This window comes from Anolis carolinensis, chromosome 4, assembly GCF_035594765.1.
Source record: "Anolis carolinensis isolate JA03-04 chromosome 4, rAnoCar3.1.pri, whole genome shotgun sequence".
NCBI classification, from domain to species: domain Eukaryota; kingdom Metazoa; phylum Chordata; class Lepidosauria; order Squamata; family Dactyloidae; genus Anolis; species Anolis carolinensis.
Genome location: NC_085844.1, coordinates 222,133,810 through 222,150,537, shown reverse-complemented (window position 1 = coordinate 222,150,537; position 16,728 = coordinate 222,133,810). Strand labels below are relative to the sequence as shown.

The following is a 16,728-nucleotide window of genomic DNA, read 5'->3' as shown; positions in this document are numbered from 1 at the left end:
CTGGAGGGAAGGATATTAGAGGCAAAGATGAAGTACTTTGATGACATCATGAGAAGACAGGAAAGCTTGGAGAAGATAATGATGATGGGGAAAATAAAAGAAAAAAGGAAGAGGGGCCAACCCAGGGCAAGATGAATGGATGTTATCCTTGAAGTGACTGGCTTGACCCTGAAGGAACTGGGGGTGGCGATGGCCAACAGGGAGCTCGGGCATGGGCTGGTCCATGAGGTCATGAAGAGTCAGAAGCGATTGATTGATTGAATAAATAAACAACAAAGGGACTGCAATTGAGGAGGGTCCTGCCTGGTGAGCTATACTAACCACCAATATTTCCTGAATAGAGAGCTCCACCAGGGTGAAGACAAGTGACAGAGGCTCTTTATTTATGATCTGCAGAAATGATGCAATGTACAGGAAAAAAAATGCCAAAATGTACAAGCATCACTAACCATATTGGAACATGTAACCATTTTATACAGTAAAAACTCATGCACGAACATTCCTTCTGTTTAATTTTCCCTCCCCTGTCTGTTATTGGCTGAGCACAGAGGCTGGCCACCCTCCCTCTTGCTCCTGAGTAATTGGTCAGGAGATGGGACTAATCCAACTTACCTCCTAGTTGGTGCAGGCGTTGATGATGCAGCCAGTGGATCCTCTTTCTGCTGGGCGAGGAAGCCTTGGGGCAGCCAATCAACTGGGTGGGGATGCCTCTCTGGGCAGAGGGAGTCCTCAGGAAATGCAGTCCACATTTGGAGGACTTAAGTTGAAGTTCTGAAGACAATGGATGTCCAGGTATGGAGATGACAGGATTATGCAGATATGGAGTCCATGATGCCAAGGACAATGGGAGATGATTTCTTGAGTTCGTTACACTGGTCAAATAAAGGAATGTCCTTTTTGGATGTGTGGGTGATCAGAAGTCTTTTGTGTCAGGATTTGTACATCTGATGGCTCGGCCACATCTGTGATGACTTCAGAAAGGAATCATAAGCTCATCAGCTGGAGTTGTTTGTTCCTGCCTTTAGCTGCTCTCTCTGCTTGAGGCACAGCAGGACATTCCTGTGGATTGTGGTCTCTGCCCTGGGTCAGGCCGAATTGAAGAAGTCAGTGCTGCTTGTCTTTCTTTAGTGTTCTCAAAATATAAAGTATATTTCATTAAAAAGCTGGGGAAGGGAGACAAAATATAAGGTGAATCATATTAGTTACATTTGAATATTGTCCATTTTAAACTAGTGTCCAAGTTATACATAAGTGCACATATGTGGATCAGTAGAGGTATTTCATAATCAATGACTCTTTCATGGTCCCCTATGTCAGTGGAATAGCCCATCTTGAGAGTTTAGGAAAGTCCTCCGGGAGGACAGCAAGGGGTGATGGCTCCAGTGGCTTGTCCAGGCAGAAAGCATAATTTGATTAATATATTAGATCAGATGAGCATAGATATATAGGAGAGGCTGAGATAGAGGATAAAAACATATCAAGAGGCTGCAGAAAAGGATACAATTTATTCAGAAAGGATATAGGGGCTGCTTTATGTGAGGGATCCACTGCTGCAGACCTCATTTAGATGAGCCATAGTACACCTATCTGTGGGTTGTTAATAAAAAAAGGAATAAAAGCCTATAAAGGGAAGATGGGCTTTTGGGGATCTGCTGCTGCTGGTCTGTCAAAAAGGTTGTGGGGACTCTTCAAAGAGCAGAGGAGAGGGAACAATTTCATTTGTTTTAGCACAGGTCACAGAATCACAGAATCTTAGAATAATAGAGTTGGAAGCGACCTCATGGGCCATTCAGTCCAACCCACTGCCAAGAAGCAGGAAATCGCATTCAAAGCACCCCCAACGGATGGCCATCCAGCCTCTGCTTAAAAGCCTCCAAAGAAGGAGCCTCCACCACAGTCTGGGGAAGAGGGTTCCACTGCCGAACAGCCCTCACTGTGAGGAAGTTCTTCCTGGTGTTCAGGTGGAATCTCCTTTCCTATAGTTTGAAGCCATTGTTCCGCATCCTAGTCTTCAGGGCAGCAGAAAACAAGCTTGCTCTCTCCTCCCTATGACTTCCCCTCACATATTTATACATGACTATCATGTCTCCTCTCAGCCTTCTCTTCTGCAGGCTAAACATGCCCAGCTCTTTAAGCCGCTCCTCATAGAGCTTGTTCTCCAGACCCTTGATCATTTTAGTTGCCCTCCTCTGGACAAATTCCAGTTTGTCAACATCTTCGTGTTCTTAGTGGAGTTGTCCTTGATGGACTATAAATCCTTCAAGGTGGTGGGTGCTGTGTTTGATAACAGTAGTACTTCTTGTTGTTGTTCCAGAACCTGGGAACAGTCACTGAGACAGTTATCTCCAATGTTTTAACTAGATGAATCTGTAAGGCTCCTTCCACACTGCCCCTATATCTGAGGATCTGTTCCTAGATTATCTGCTTATCCCAGAATATCTGGCAGTGGAGACTCATATAATGCATTTTAAATAAGATAATCTGGGATCCGATCCTGGGATAAAGGGCAGTGCAGAAGGGGCCTAAGATAGGTGGAATAGAGAGAAGGACCTCCCCAGAAACTCCAAACTACAGGCAGGTACATAAGGGACAAAAGAGTAGTTCAAATAATTTAGATCTGAGCTGTCCTTTTTAAAATCAAATTTGTCAATAGTTTACATTTGTTTCCATAGATATTGATCAGTATCTTGCATGGGATTTACATATGCATAAGCACCATAGTTACAGTATTACACAGTGAATCCTAGCCCGCTCCCCACTTACTAGGAAGCAGTATCTATCTATCATAGAAGATTCTGGCCTTAAAATTTATCAGAACATTTTAAATTAGGAAATGAAGAAAAAAAACATCCAGTTCACTAAATAGTGTGGAAAAAAATCAACTACTGCAGCCACTCTAAAGTTGGATCTATCTTCGTATCCCAGATTATCTGGCAATGTAGACTCATGTAATCCAGTTCAAAGTAGATAATCTGGGATTAGCAATGTAGAAATGTTACAGAGATGTTGTCCATGGTTATCTGTCGGAAAAGTGTCTTAATATAAAGATATTTTGACACTCATCCAATGTTATTTTTCCATAGGGATCCATGCTGAGACAGCAGGATAATGCTTCTCTAGTATCTTTCTTTTCTTTTTCCTTGAGATATTATTCAAGTTTTCCATAGAGAGTGGAATAGGAAACTGGGGGTGGAAAGAATAATATGAAATATTTCCTTTTCAAATGAGAGATATTCTTAACACATGATTTTACTCTCTCATTTATTTTGCAAAAAAAAATCAAGCAAATTACAGCTGTTGTTTAGACTATCACGTTACATTTTTTCAATTTTATTATAAATTTTAATTAGATATCCAATCCAATTCATCTATTAGTCCTCAATATTGTGACTATATGAGATGTTGCCTTCCTTAAATGATACACAGTTTTCTAAGCTACAAAAGCTGTGGCTTCTGCTTTCCTTGGATGGCACATGGATTGCAAAATCCCTGCCATGATTTCAATTCCTCTTACTTTTCCACTTTTTCTGTCTTCAGTTTGTTTAATTTTGAACTTAAATTTTTTCCCATTCTTACATTTCACTCATTCTGAATACTTACAGATATATATAGATATGAAATGCGCATTTCATGCACGATTCTCCTAATATATGCATCCTATATATACATTTTGCAAACGATTTTCCTAATACCATTTTAACATTATTTATACTGATGTATATAGTTTTGTGTGACCATTCCTTAATGTTTTAACCAATAACTGGGTTTCATTGTATATTAATTTGGAAGTCAAAAATTAGATGACACTACATTAAAATATGAACTGGAAAGAAATCTTCTCATTCCTAATCTACTATATTGAAAATGCTTTTGTGTGATTTCCTGCCCACTCTTAGCAATTTTAATTTCCATAAGTGTATCCTTCCTGTTTAGCTTACCAATATATATTTTTGTTGTTCCCTCTTATTGTAACTAGGCCTGGAATCATTAAAAAATATCGAGATAATTTAAAGGATTCCTTTTTTATTGTTCTTGGCACTTTTTTCATTTCCCATCCTCCTTCTAATCAAACAAATGTTTTGTTTTCTTACAATATAATTGTTATCTGAAAAAATTCAATAAGCAGTTGGAAGAAGGAGTCCATAGAAACTATTCATAATCTTCCAATGTATTCGATATTTGTAATGGTACTCATTTCATTCTTATTTCACTGATCCAATGTTCCAATTAAAAACATTCAGTAGCCTTGGGCAATGATCTCCACACTATATTACTACAATGGGAATATTTACAGCTCCACAGAGAATATTCCCCCAAGCATGTGTTCAGTAAATGAACATTGACAGAAAGGTCTTGCCCTTACTTATGAGCATTGATGTGCTGATTTCTGGATTCACCATTTCCAGTTATTGGGCAGGTTTTACAGCTTTTCACAAAAGTGTTCTGAGTATGATATGTTGCCCAGAGATCAGAGTGCTACGTGTGTAACATTCATGAAAGAAAGAAGTACCATGTTTCTGCTGCTTTTCTGTTTCATTCAGAAATTTCCAGATACTCATTTCATCAGATGCAATGTGTACAAGGAAGGCTTGTCCATGCTGCATGCTGTGTCTCCAATACTGTTTTATTTTACTTTTATCCCACTTTCCCTTAATTGTGGCTTTCAGGGCAGCTTACAATAAGTTTTTACAAAGCACAGCTAAATTTGTATTCTAAAAAAAATGTAGGGAAAAATACACAATTAAGCAAGGAATTTTATTAAAAGCAGATACATTTAAAACATAAATATAAAAGATGAAAGCACATAAACTCAATTAAACCTTTCTTTCACATTATTTGAGCCTAAACAAAAATAATTTTGCCTGCCATCTGAACCTTGTATAGGAGGAAGTTTGACAGCCTGATTGCAGCCACCAAGAAGGTTATCTTCCATGTTCTCAGCAAATGTACCTGTGATGGCCGTGGGACCAAAAGAAAGCCCTCCCTCAAAGATCTTAAAATGTTAGCAGGCTCATATAGGAAGATGTAATCTGATATTTAGAGCTGTAGAGTTCATAACCAGCACGGTGGAGTATACCGTATTTATGGGGCCTCTGGTGGCACAGTGTATTAAAGCGCTGAGCTGCTGAACTTGCAGAACAAAAGGTCCCAGCTTCAAATCCCAGGAGTGGAATGAGTACCCGCTGTTAGCCCCAGCTCCTGCCAACCTAGCAGTTCGAAAACATGCAAATGTGAGTAGATCAATAAGTACTGCTCCGGCGGGAAGGTAACGGCGCTCCATGCAATCATGCCGGCCATATGACCTTGGAGATGTCTAGGGACAATGGCAGCTCTTCGACTTAGAAATGGAGATGAGCACCAACCCCCAGAGTCGGTCACGACTGGACTTCATGTCAGGGGAAATCTTTACCTTTACCTTAAGACACACCAAGGACTCCAAGGTCTTTTTCACACATACTGCTGTCGGGCCAGGCGTCCCCCATTCTGTATCTTTGCATTTCATTTTTTCTGCCTAAGTGAAGTATCTTGCATTTGTCCCTGTTGAACTTCATTTTGTTAGTTTCGGCCCATCTCTCTAGTCTGTCAAGATAATTTTGAATTCTGCTCCTGTCTTCTGGAGTGTTAGCTATGCCTCCCATTTTGATGTTGTCTGCAAACTTGATGATCGTGCCTTCTAACCCTTCATGTAAGTCGTTAAAAAAGATGTTGAACAGAACCGGGCCCAGGACGGAACCCTGTGGCACTCCACTCGTCACTTCTTTCCAAGATGAAGTCGACAAATTGGTGAGCACCTTTTGGGTTTGTTCACTTAACCAATTACAGATTCACCTAACCGTAGTTTTGCCTAGCCCACATTTGACTAACTTGTTTGCCAGAAGGTCATGGGGAACCTTGTCGAAGGCCTTACTGAAATCCAGGTGCGCTACAGCCACGACATTCCCTGCATCTACCCAGCTTGTAACTCTATCAAAAAAAGAGATCAGATTAGTTTGGCATGATTTGTTTTTGGTAAATCCATGTTGACTATTAGCAATGACCGCATTTGTTTCTAAGTGTTTGCAGACCACTTCCTTAATGATCTTTTCCAGAATCTTGCCTGGTATCGACGTGAGGCTAACCGGATGGTAATTGTTTGGGTCATCCTTTTTCCCCTTCTTGAAGATAGGGACCACATTCGCCCTCCTCCAATCTGCTGGGACTTCTCCCGTTCTCCAAGAATTCTCAAAAATGATTGCTAGTGGTTCTAAAATAACTTCCACTAGTTCCTTCAATACTCTTGGGTGTAGTTGATCCGGCCCTGGAGACTTGAATTCATTTAGAGCAGCCAGATGTTCCTGGACAACGTGTTTCCCTATTTGGGATTGGATTTCCCTTCATCCACTCCATGTTGCTGAGGTTGAGGCTGGCTTTCTTTTTGTGAGAAGACTGAGGCAAAGAAGGCATTAAGTAGTTTTGCCTTTTCCCTATCCCCTGTCAGAATTTCCCCATCTTCTCCTCACAGAGGCACTATCGCCTCCTTGTTCTTCCTTTTTCTACCAACGTAAGCAAAGAAGCCCTTTTATTGTTTTTAATGTCTCTGGCAAGCCTGAGCTCATTTTGTGCTTTAGTTTTGTGAACCTTTTCCCTACAGACTTGGCTACTTCTGGGTTAGACTTGTGATGTACCATAAGGGTTAAAATTCTGATTTCTGTATTTTCCCCTGGTATTTGGGAGAATATGTGCCTCTCAAATAATTGAGATGATGGGTGTAGTTTACAAATAAGATATGCCAACCTTATGATACATAAATCTTGCTCACATTTTATCTCTTAACCCTTTTTCCTGCCATGTTGAATGGAGAGTCCCACAATTTCTATTGCCATTTGCAAGCAAAATGCTTCACATTGTACTTTCTCAACATCGTATGTTTCCACACTCATATAGCTATCACATTCAACACTCTTTACCTCCCTTTACATATGGTTGTATATACTTCAACTACATGCATACTTGAAGTACATACTACATAGATTAAAACAATCAATTTCCCTTTGGTTGGACAAATGTTTCAGAGTGAGTGGCTTACCTTTCAACTTGTACACACCTAACTGCTATATCATTGCCACCCAAAGCTATTTATAGTCCCCAAGTATATATTTATTGCTAGAAGGCAATATATTTAGCAGGCAACTTTTGTATGTTGTACGTATTTACAGCAGTCTGGGTGTATTTTAACAAGTAGCTACATCAGTTATCTGGATGTTTGGGCTATGTATTGAAAGGAGCATCAATTTCTCCCAAATGGCCCATTAAATCAACCGTTGTGGATAGAATTGCCTCTTAAGTGTCACACTTTACCACCCAAAAGAAAATAAAAAGTAGATGTTACTTTGTCTGAACATGCTCACTACAGGAAAGAGAGCTTAATGCAAGGGATTATGTATATATTTTCCATTTTGCACTCCATCTTCTCATGTCATGAAACAAATTGGTAAATAACCTCAGCATGGGGCCTTCAGTGTTGCATTAAATACAACAAAGAGTTTTTAGCTGCTCAAAAAGTCATTTAAAAATGTTTAGTAAATATTTATTTCATTTGAAATCCTGCTGCTATGGGGAAGATAATGAACTATACTGTAAATTGTTATTTTGCAACATTCATCAAATACACTATATGAGCAGTTTGTATGTATTCAAGAGTATTAAGAACCAGGTTGCTTAGTGGAGATTTGTCCCACATTTTAAAAATGGCAATCGAAAGAAAATTAACATCTCCTGGGAAGACATCTCTATTCCACATGGTAGGATGGATATGGCAGTTTCTTGTTCATAAAGACACTGGAAAATCACCAAATCCAAAATTCTGAAGCAGCAACTTGTGTTCAAATCTCCTTTTAAAGCTGTATTGTTATTCTGTGTCTACTGAAGACATAAAGGACTTTAATAATAATTGGCAATAGCAACAAGGGAGAGAGTCAAATACAAGAAAACTAGAAGTTTAGTAATAACTTTGAAGGAGGAGGAAAGATTACATTTAACAAAATTTTATGTTCTATTTTTACAGCCATATCTGATGGTAGAGAAAATTGTTGATCTCTGAAAGCTTTGCTACAAAACTACAGTTGTGAGTATTACAAGCCAGGTTTGTATGCTCATCTTGGATTAAGTCTTTGATCAAGGATATTTTTCTGTTTGCCAACCTGCCATTAAGCGGCAGTATTTTTAGCCCGTGGTACCTTTTGTCAAGGCTATCCAAAATATTTGAAGTGGCAGATAGTTTGGTGTCAACCAATAGTCTTTGGATCGTTCCTCTCCTTGGTGATAGAGCTATCCTCCACTTATGATGGATGATGATAGCACACCTCAACTCATCTTCACCAGCAACTAGTACTGATAGACATACCAAGTTGATATAATATATAGCCAGCATGGCTAGTAACCATTGAGGTTACTTTTCCTACATTCTTTAACCTCTGTTATTTCAGCATAAGTGCTTTAACCTTCTTCTACATCTCTAGCATTCTAATTCCTCAGACTCTTCACATATATAACTCTTTCCTTTTTCAAGCACTTAAAAATCGTAGTGAATGATGGTAGCCCCATTTTGTTAAATGAGAAAATTCTGTGCTTAAAATGTCAATTTGCAACAGGTAATAGAATCCAGATTATGACTTTCCATCAAAATATGGCAGTCCTCCCTCTTTTGCTTCTATTACCTTTTTTAGACTAGAAATTGGGCACTGCAGTTTGAATGACAACTAAAAACATTGCCAAATTTTGAGATCTACCACAATTTCATACATGCTGCTTATTATTATTTGTTTGTTTTGCTTTTGCAACTCTTCCTTTGGAATTTGAACTTGAAAATTAACACTACAATTTGAATGACAACCAAAAAACTCTTTGTCAGATTTTAGGACATTTGCCATGATGTCTGGTTGACTTATGACTGTCAAAACACATATGCATTCATTTCCCTTATTACAGATGTAATATAACTTGGAAACCAAAATATTGGGGCAGAATCTCAGGTTCCAGCTACTCTGGTGCACTCAATCAGTAGTCCAGCATTTTGATTGCCTTATGACCAAGGGAAATTCGTCAGAGTTTGTAAGCTCAGCACTGATGTATGACCTCTGGAGTTCTGCCATAAATCATTCAGTTCACACAATTTTTGCTCACTGACTGCACAGAGATGACTTTTTCTTGTCACAGTGCTGTTTACAGTCTAGAACAAAAGCCTGAGTTCAAAGGCACAATCAGAAAAAGATCACTTCACTATGATTGTTCCTTACCGAATCCTTGCTGAAAAATATCTGTTTGGTGTAATGTCCCAGATCAGTGGATTGGTCAATGATCACTCACTGTTAGCTTGAAAACAGAAAGCCCAGTCAACAATAAACCATTTATTCAGATTGTTGATTTTTGAACCCATGCCAACATTCATAATAAAGCCTGAAAGTACCTGTCAAAGTTCCTCCTAGGCCACAACTTCTCACATTACATCTATGGTCTGCGAAAAGTTGAAATGAGCAAGGGAATCACTCAGATGAAGTTAAAAAGAAAAGAAAGGGGGGCTTCATAGAAAATATGCAATCTAGCAGCAGCTTGATGACTGATTTCCATTTTAGCATGAGTATTTATACATATAAATCCACTTCATCAGATGCAATATAGATTAATACTGTTTTTATACCCTTCTTTTTTCTGATGCAACAAATTACCACAGCTACTTCTTTGATTTCCCTTGTGTGATCAAATATTCCTCCACCAAAGCATGGAAAAGACATTTTGCCAACAGCATTTATGATACTGGTGTGGTGCCAATGGTCATCTTAGTACAGTAACATTCCACTCAGCCAACACTGCATTAAGAATAGGCTCTACATGACATCAAATTTAAGAAACTGCTCATAACTACAAACCATAACCTGCAGTTTGAGGAAAGAAAATTGTACATGAATTGGACATTGCCTTCCAATTTCTACATTGATAGCAGCAGGTACTAATTTGTTCTTTTCTTGATTAGAGATACAGTTTTCTCTTTATCACAATCTTAGCTGTGGAACTGCATAGAAAAGTCAGGCTGGTTTTCAAGTCAAAAGGTCCATGAAGTTTTAAAATTTGAATACAGAAGCAAACAAAACTGGGGAGCTGCATTCTTTGCACTCATGGACTCTCTGCAAAAAATAGAGGATATCGGCAGTGCACTAAACCTAGGAAAATGGGATTAACTAGGAAGTGGCTGAGTTAGGGAAGCAGAGGTGACTAGTCAAGATGCAGGAAAAGGTGGAAATGTTGAAATGGAACACACAGAAATCAGAGAAAGAGAATAATTGCAAGAAATGTTTTTTTTCCCCCTTGGAAAATTATCCTCCTCTATCTAACTCGTTTTTTGGCATACCTCTTCGTTTTGGCTAGGTGAATCTGTCATGTAGTGCATCGCCGTTCCTTTTCTATAGTTTAGAAAATGGTAGAGTCTGGACAGAAAAAGATTAAGAAAGAAGAAATATAGATATTTGCTCCATACTCTTGTGAGAAAGTGAGTTTCAGACAGGGTTGCCAGGTGAAGTAAGTATATTAGTAGCACTGTTGCTGAAATTCTCTCTTCTACACATCCATTAAAGAGATAGAAATCCTATCCCTTGTTTCACCTAGTCATACTTATTTTAGACAGATTTTTTTTAAAAAATGTGCTGCTTAAGACGTCAGTGATAAGGAGATAGCTGGGTGATTTGCGGGAGATTATAATGATGTCCCCATAGTTATCTCAACAGGCACTACGACAAACCCATTTATCCTGCTCATCTACAAGACGAATGCCTGACCTAGTGTATCAGTGTGTCCAAGGGTTTGCCCAGCATAAGAGTTTGTAGAAGAAACATATCATAGATTTCATAGAGGTAATACTTTCTATGTAATATAAGAAGAATGTGGAATATTTTACTCCAGCATTTTTCTTAGGCCAGGTGCTAACTTTGCAGAGTTCTGCAATCGACTCTCCTTTCCCCTCCACCCCAAACAAATAACTTTTTAATGCACCTGTCATTTCAAATGTCAGACCCCAGACAGGGTCAAGCTTGGAGCGAAATCAGCCTGCTCCTTCTTTGACCCACCATTCATCACTGCATTTATCTACAACACAGGCACCCCAGCTGGCTCCCAGGGTGAAAACATACACATGCACACACACTACAATCTGACTAGTTCCAGATAGATCCCATTTCTCTGTTTCAGTGACTTTATTAATAGCGCTTGAAGGAAACAAGCCAGGGCCCTGATAGACAGCTTTGTACCAGCTTTAGCCCACAAAGGAAAACCTGGGAAATCCCACTGCTGATCAGAAAGCAGGAGGGTAAATACGGATTTGAACCACTGAACAGATAAAGTTATTCCATGATATTTTGTTTTTCAGAAGCCTGATTGTATGTGTGAGCTCATGTTCCCCATTATATAATGAAAGCAATATAATAGACAAGTAAAGGATACAAATTATCAGCCCTTCCACACTAATCCATGCATATTAGATATAGGAATCGGAATACGCAAAATATTACTATGGAAATTTCAGAGTTGGGTTTTTATTTACCAGAAAAAAATACAATAGGTAGCCTATTTTCTGGTGGCACAAGTCAAAGCTCCTGAACACACTGCTTTGTTGGCACTGAATACTTGCCTTTTATGATGTTAGCCACTCCGAGTCTCCTATGGGAGATGGGGCAGAATACAAATAAAGATGATGATGATGATGATGATGATGATGATTATTATTATTATTATTATTATTATTATTTTCTGAAATCAATTAAGATTATATTGCTGCCCAACAAAGGCCTAAATACACTAGATCCAGGACATCAGAAAGACTGTCTCCCCCCATTTGAAATTTCCCAGGGTTTGCTATCCACAATAAGTACAACTCCAAGAGGATGGATTGATGAGTATATGAACTCACTTTTGCTTTACCAATATCTCAGGTAAACATACACAAAACTGTAATATTCTGTATAGACATTTGGTTTTTATCTGGTTTTTCTTAGACACTTCAAATTTGCAAAGGAAGAAAGAAAGACCATTCAGGCAGCTGCCAACCAGCCATCTTCATATTAGGACAAAGAGAGGTTTGTCATAATTAAGAACATCATAGCATGGGTTTCTCAAAAATAAACCTTACTGATCTTATGACTTTTTTTTTTGGAGGGGGCAGGGAGAGAGATAGAGAGAGAAACTTCTTAGATGGGGAAAATGCTATGGGATGTACCATATTTACTTGAGTGTAAGTACCAAACAGCTAGAAGACAATAATCTCAAATAAACAGATATGGGGAATGTCCCATGAGCTTAGATGTCATAAAATTATAGAGTTGGAAGAGACCACATGGGCCATCAAGTCCAATCCCCTGCCATGCAGGAAAGCAAATTCAAAGTATTCCTCACAGATGGCCATCCAGCCTCTGTTTAAAAGTTTCCAAGGAAGACGCTTCCACCACACTCCGAAGCAGAGAGTTCTACTGTTTAACAGTTCATACGGTCAGGAAGTTCTTCCTAATGTTCAGGTGAAATCTCCTTTCTTGACCCATGTGGTCTCTTCCAACTTTATTATTCTATGATTCTATGAATTTCAAGGTCCCCAGCTCTGCTTCTTCATAGTTAAAATAAAGGACGACATCAATTTTTAATGAAATAGTATATATGTATATATCTTTGCTTGTTTGATGGTAGTCTTATCACCAGCAAACTCTTGAAATGAAATAAGTGAATACCCTTCCTCCCTCTTTTTCAAGCCACTTCAACAAGAAGGCACTCATGACCCATGCATTCTCATTCAAGTAATAGTCATTATACAGCTGGACAATGAAACAATGATCTAGTACAGTAGAGTCTCACTTATCCAACATAAATGGGCTGGCAGAATGTTGAATAAGTGAATATGTTGGATAATAAGGAGGCATTAAGGAAAAGCCTATTAAACATAAAATTAGGTTATGATTTTACAAATTAAGCACCAAAACATCATGTTATGCAACAAATTTGACAGAAAAAGTAGTTCAATATGCAATAATGCTTTTTGTAGTAGTTACTGTATTTATGAATTTAGCACCAAAATATCATGATGTATTGAAAACATTGACTACAAAAATGTGTTGGATAATCCAGAATGTTGGATAAGCGAATGTTGGATAAGTGAGACTCTACTGTACCATACATTCACTTCAGAAATAAAGGTTGGCAAGATCCACTTCAGACTATAAGTTCAAAATGTGTGTGTGCATATGTGTGTTTTCCCTATCCATCCATATGGCAAAGTTCACTGCAAAAACCACAAAAGGAATTTGTCACTGATCCACACAGGGAATTTAGGAAGCCCTGCATTGACTGCAGAGTCCATAGCTGCAATCATTCTTTTGCCATTTCCCTTTGTATCTTCTTGAGTTCAGTGACCTCATTACAAATCATTTGTTTCAACAAAAAGTTGGCTTCGTTCCCCCCTTCTTTCAGTCTTTATGGGTTTTTGTCTTGTTTAGTTCGGTTTTTTTCCTCTTTTTTGTTTCTGTGCTTTTTCCTCCACTCTCAGGATGACAGCTCTTTTATCACCCACAACAAGAATGCTGAGCCCGTTGTGTAGGCAAAACATTTGGAGCAGAGGAAGAGAGCATGCGTAGAGCAGAAAGGAGTGGAGAAAAGCCGACAAGCGAATTCCGTTAAAAAATGCCGACGTTCCTGTTTAGGACACACAAGCACCTGCACCTCTGCCCCTGGCAGCACTTCCTAAAGACATTCCTATTGTTTTCATTACTATTTGTGACTGGATTATTAATAAATTGCCATTTTTTTCCTCCTCATTGACTCTAGCTACCAGGGGAACAGGCAGGTGCACCATGCTAACAATTAGCCCTTGGTAATGCGTGCTTGGCAATAAAAAGTTGCCCTCAAGCTCCAAAGTTTACCAACTAGATTTTGTTTCTTACAAGTAATTAAGGGAGAACTTTTGCAAAGTGGGGACCTCAGCAACCATATGGACAAAGAGCTAACATGACCTGCTGCCGTGCAGGCCTGGTCTCCACTATACTAATGCTTAAAATTGGAAATACATGGTAACACTCAGAAATTTGTCTTAAAACATATGCAGCATCTAGCTGGAGTGTGTGTGTGTGTGTGTGTGTGTATAGTCATATAATTAAGGGTGGATTTTTTGTAAGTATTTGATTTTTTAAAAACAAAAACAAAGTTTTGTGTCCAGTTCTAGGCACCGCAATTGAAGGGAGATGTTGACAAGCTGGAAAGTGTCCAGAGGAGGGTGACTAAAATGATTAAGTGTCTGGAGAACAAGCCCTATGAGGAGCAGCTTAAAGAGCTGGGCATGTTTAGCCTGCAGAAGAGAAGGCTAAGAAGAGACATGATAGCCATGTATAAATATATAAGGGGAAGTCATAGGGAGGAGGGGGCAAGCTTGTTTTCTGCTGCCCTGGAGACTAGAACGCGGGACAATGGCTTCAAACTTCAGGAAAGGAGATTCCACCTGAACATTAGGAAGAACTTCCTCACTGTGAGAGCTGTTTGGCAGTGGAACTCTCTTCCCCGGAGTGTGGTGGAGGCTCCTTCTTTGGAGGCTTACAAGCAGAGGCTGGATGGCCATCTGTTGGGGGAGCTTTGAATGTGACTTTCCTTCTTCTTGGCAGGGGGTTGGACTGGATGGCCCGTGAGGTCTCTTCCAACTCTACTATTCTATGATTCTATGATTCTAAGTGTCAAGAACTGCAATGCGAAAAATCCAGGACTAGCAAGAATCTTCACAATTTAATTTTGTGCAAAATTCACACATGGTTATTTTGCGCAGAAACCTGCATTTTTCTGCACAAGGAATTATATTTCTTTCTATATCTAAACTAGTATCAATACCCAGTGTTGCCCTAATTAGGCATTTTGTAATGCTACTTATTAGAAATACTCATTATTTGCCTTTTGATTTTATGAATGGTTTCATTAGGAAATGCATACTTGTGAAATTGGACCTTTTATAAAATTGTACAGCAGCTCCCATCAGCCCCAGATCCTGCCATCTGCTACTCCATCAGCCCCAGATTAGGCCAGTGTCCAACTCACATAAGCATCAGATCTACATATACCAAAGAATTATAACACACAACTGTGGTTGCCACAAGTCAGCAGGTGACTAATTAATTGAAATTGACTGTTTTTCCTGTAGAACTTATTTATTTATTTTATTTTATTTACAGCATTTATATTCCGCCCTTCTCACCCTGAAGGGGACTCAGGGCAGATCACATTACATATATAGGCAAACATTCAACGCCTTTTAACATAGAACAAAGACAAACAAACATAGGCTCCGAGCGGGCCTCGAACTCATGACCTCCTGGTCAGAGTGATTCATTGCAGTGATTCATTGCAGCTGCTCTCCAGCCTGCGCCACAGTCCGAGCCCAACATTACTTCAAGTAATGTTTAAATTTTTCCCCATAAAACTGTATTCTATGGTTTGTTTAGTACTTATTACTTTAAAGTATTTTCACCCAATTTTCAGTCAAACCACCTACAAAGCAGCTACTATATAAATGAAAACAGGCTCATAATAGAAAAGGAAAAGGAATGTGTAGAGGGGGGAAGTAAACTACCATTAACTAGTGCAGTCCTCCACATTTGCTGCAGTTAGAGGTACAAAAACCACGCAGAAGTAAAACCTGAAATAATACCTCTCTCTAGGAATCTCCAGGTCCACCAGAACACCTGTATCACCTATGTAAGATTTTTTTTTAAAAAAAATCAAATATAATTAGAACACAGTGAAACTACATTTTTGGATTACAACTCTCAGAGTCCCCAAGCCAACATGACTATTGGCCGCAGTGCTTGCAAAACCCTGGAAACGGGGGTCCCCAAAAGTAACTTTTCTAAGTTCTTGGCCATAAAAATTGGGGAGGAACAATTAAAACTCCAAACTCCAAATGCCCTTACTTTCAAAAGACCCTAAGAAAAGATTCAACACTCACAGTAAGATATGCAGGTTTATGGATGAGTTCATGCAGATACAGGATCAAAGGTGGTACATGACTGCTGCAGAGCACAGTAGGGACCAGCAGAGGTTGAGAACTGGAGATTAATTTCTTGGATGGCTAGAGCCAAGGTTTAATAGCCGCCTAGGAGAGAACAGTGATTGAGTTCACTGCAGCTGGAACCTACGGTTCAGGTCACACAAAAGCCAAAAAAGAAGTTTTTCTGTGTTTCTCTTGCAGGACCAGAATCTAATGGCTTAACAAGGTGGTGCATCCACAAGACTCATTATGGAAGCAACTGCTAGTGAGCTTCTTGCTGCTGTGCTGGGGCAGGGGGTAGAAGCAAGAGAACACACCTTGTGTTCTTGGCAATTACATTTAACTAATAATAAATATGCAAAACCAGAAGTATACTTTTATAGGGCATAATGTGACTAAAGAATAGAGAAGGGCATATTTTTAATAAAAGAAAAAACTACAGAATATTCTACCTTGTCTTTTAGAAAACACTGGTAGACTTTGAACCTATGTGCAGTATACAGTCATAGTAGTCTTTCTCACTGAGATAGAAAAAATCTACTAGCGAGTTTCAGTACTGTAGTTTAGAAGATGGTGCAAGGACAGATATGCAGAGAATACTATGTGTTGTATAAAACTATAAATCCCAAGACTGAGCAAAATGGTACTATTACAATCTTCGATCTAGACACTGTACTCCTATTGCTGCAACCTAG

General features: G+C 39.0%; 1 protein-coding gene and 1 long non-coding RNA gene across 2 annotated transcripts in view; one reads left to right on the top strand and one right to left on the bottom strand.

Annotated features, from left to right (window-relative positions):
* LOC134298474 (uncharacterized) overlaps positions 1 to 13,206 on the bottom strand; it is a 115,226-nt gene extending 102,020 nt beyond the window's left edge. The window contains exon 1 of the mRNA XM_062978857.1: positions 613 to 13,206. The gene's annotated coding sequence lies outside the window, so the exon portion shown is untranslated. The remainder of the gene's footprint in view (positions 1 to 612) is intronic.
* Positions 8,045 to 13,667, top strand: LOC103278767 (uncharacterized). Its single transcript, XR_506313.3, has 3 exons — positions 8,045 to 8,104; positions 12,021 to 12,101; positions 13,556 to 13,667. It is a non-coding gene; the product is annotated as an uncharacterized LOC103278767 (long non-coding RNA).
* Positions 13,668 to 16,728: the final 3,061 nt, after the last annotated feature.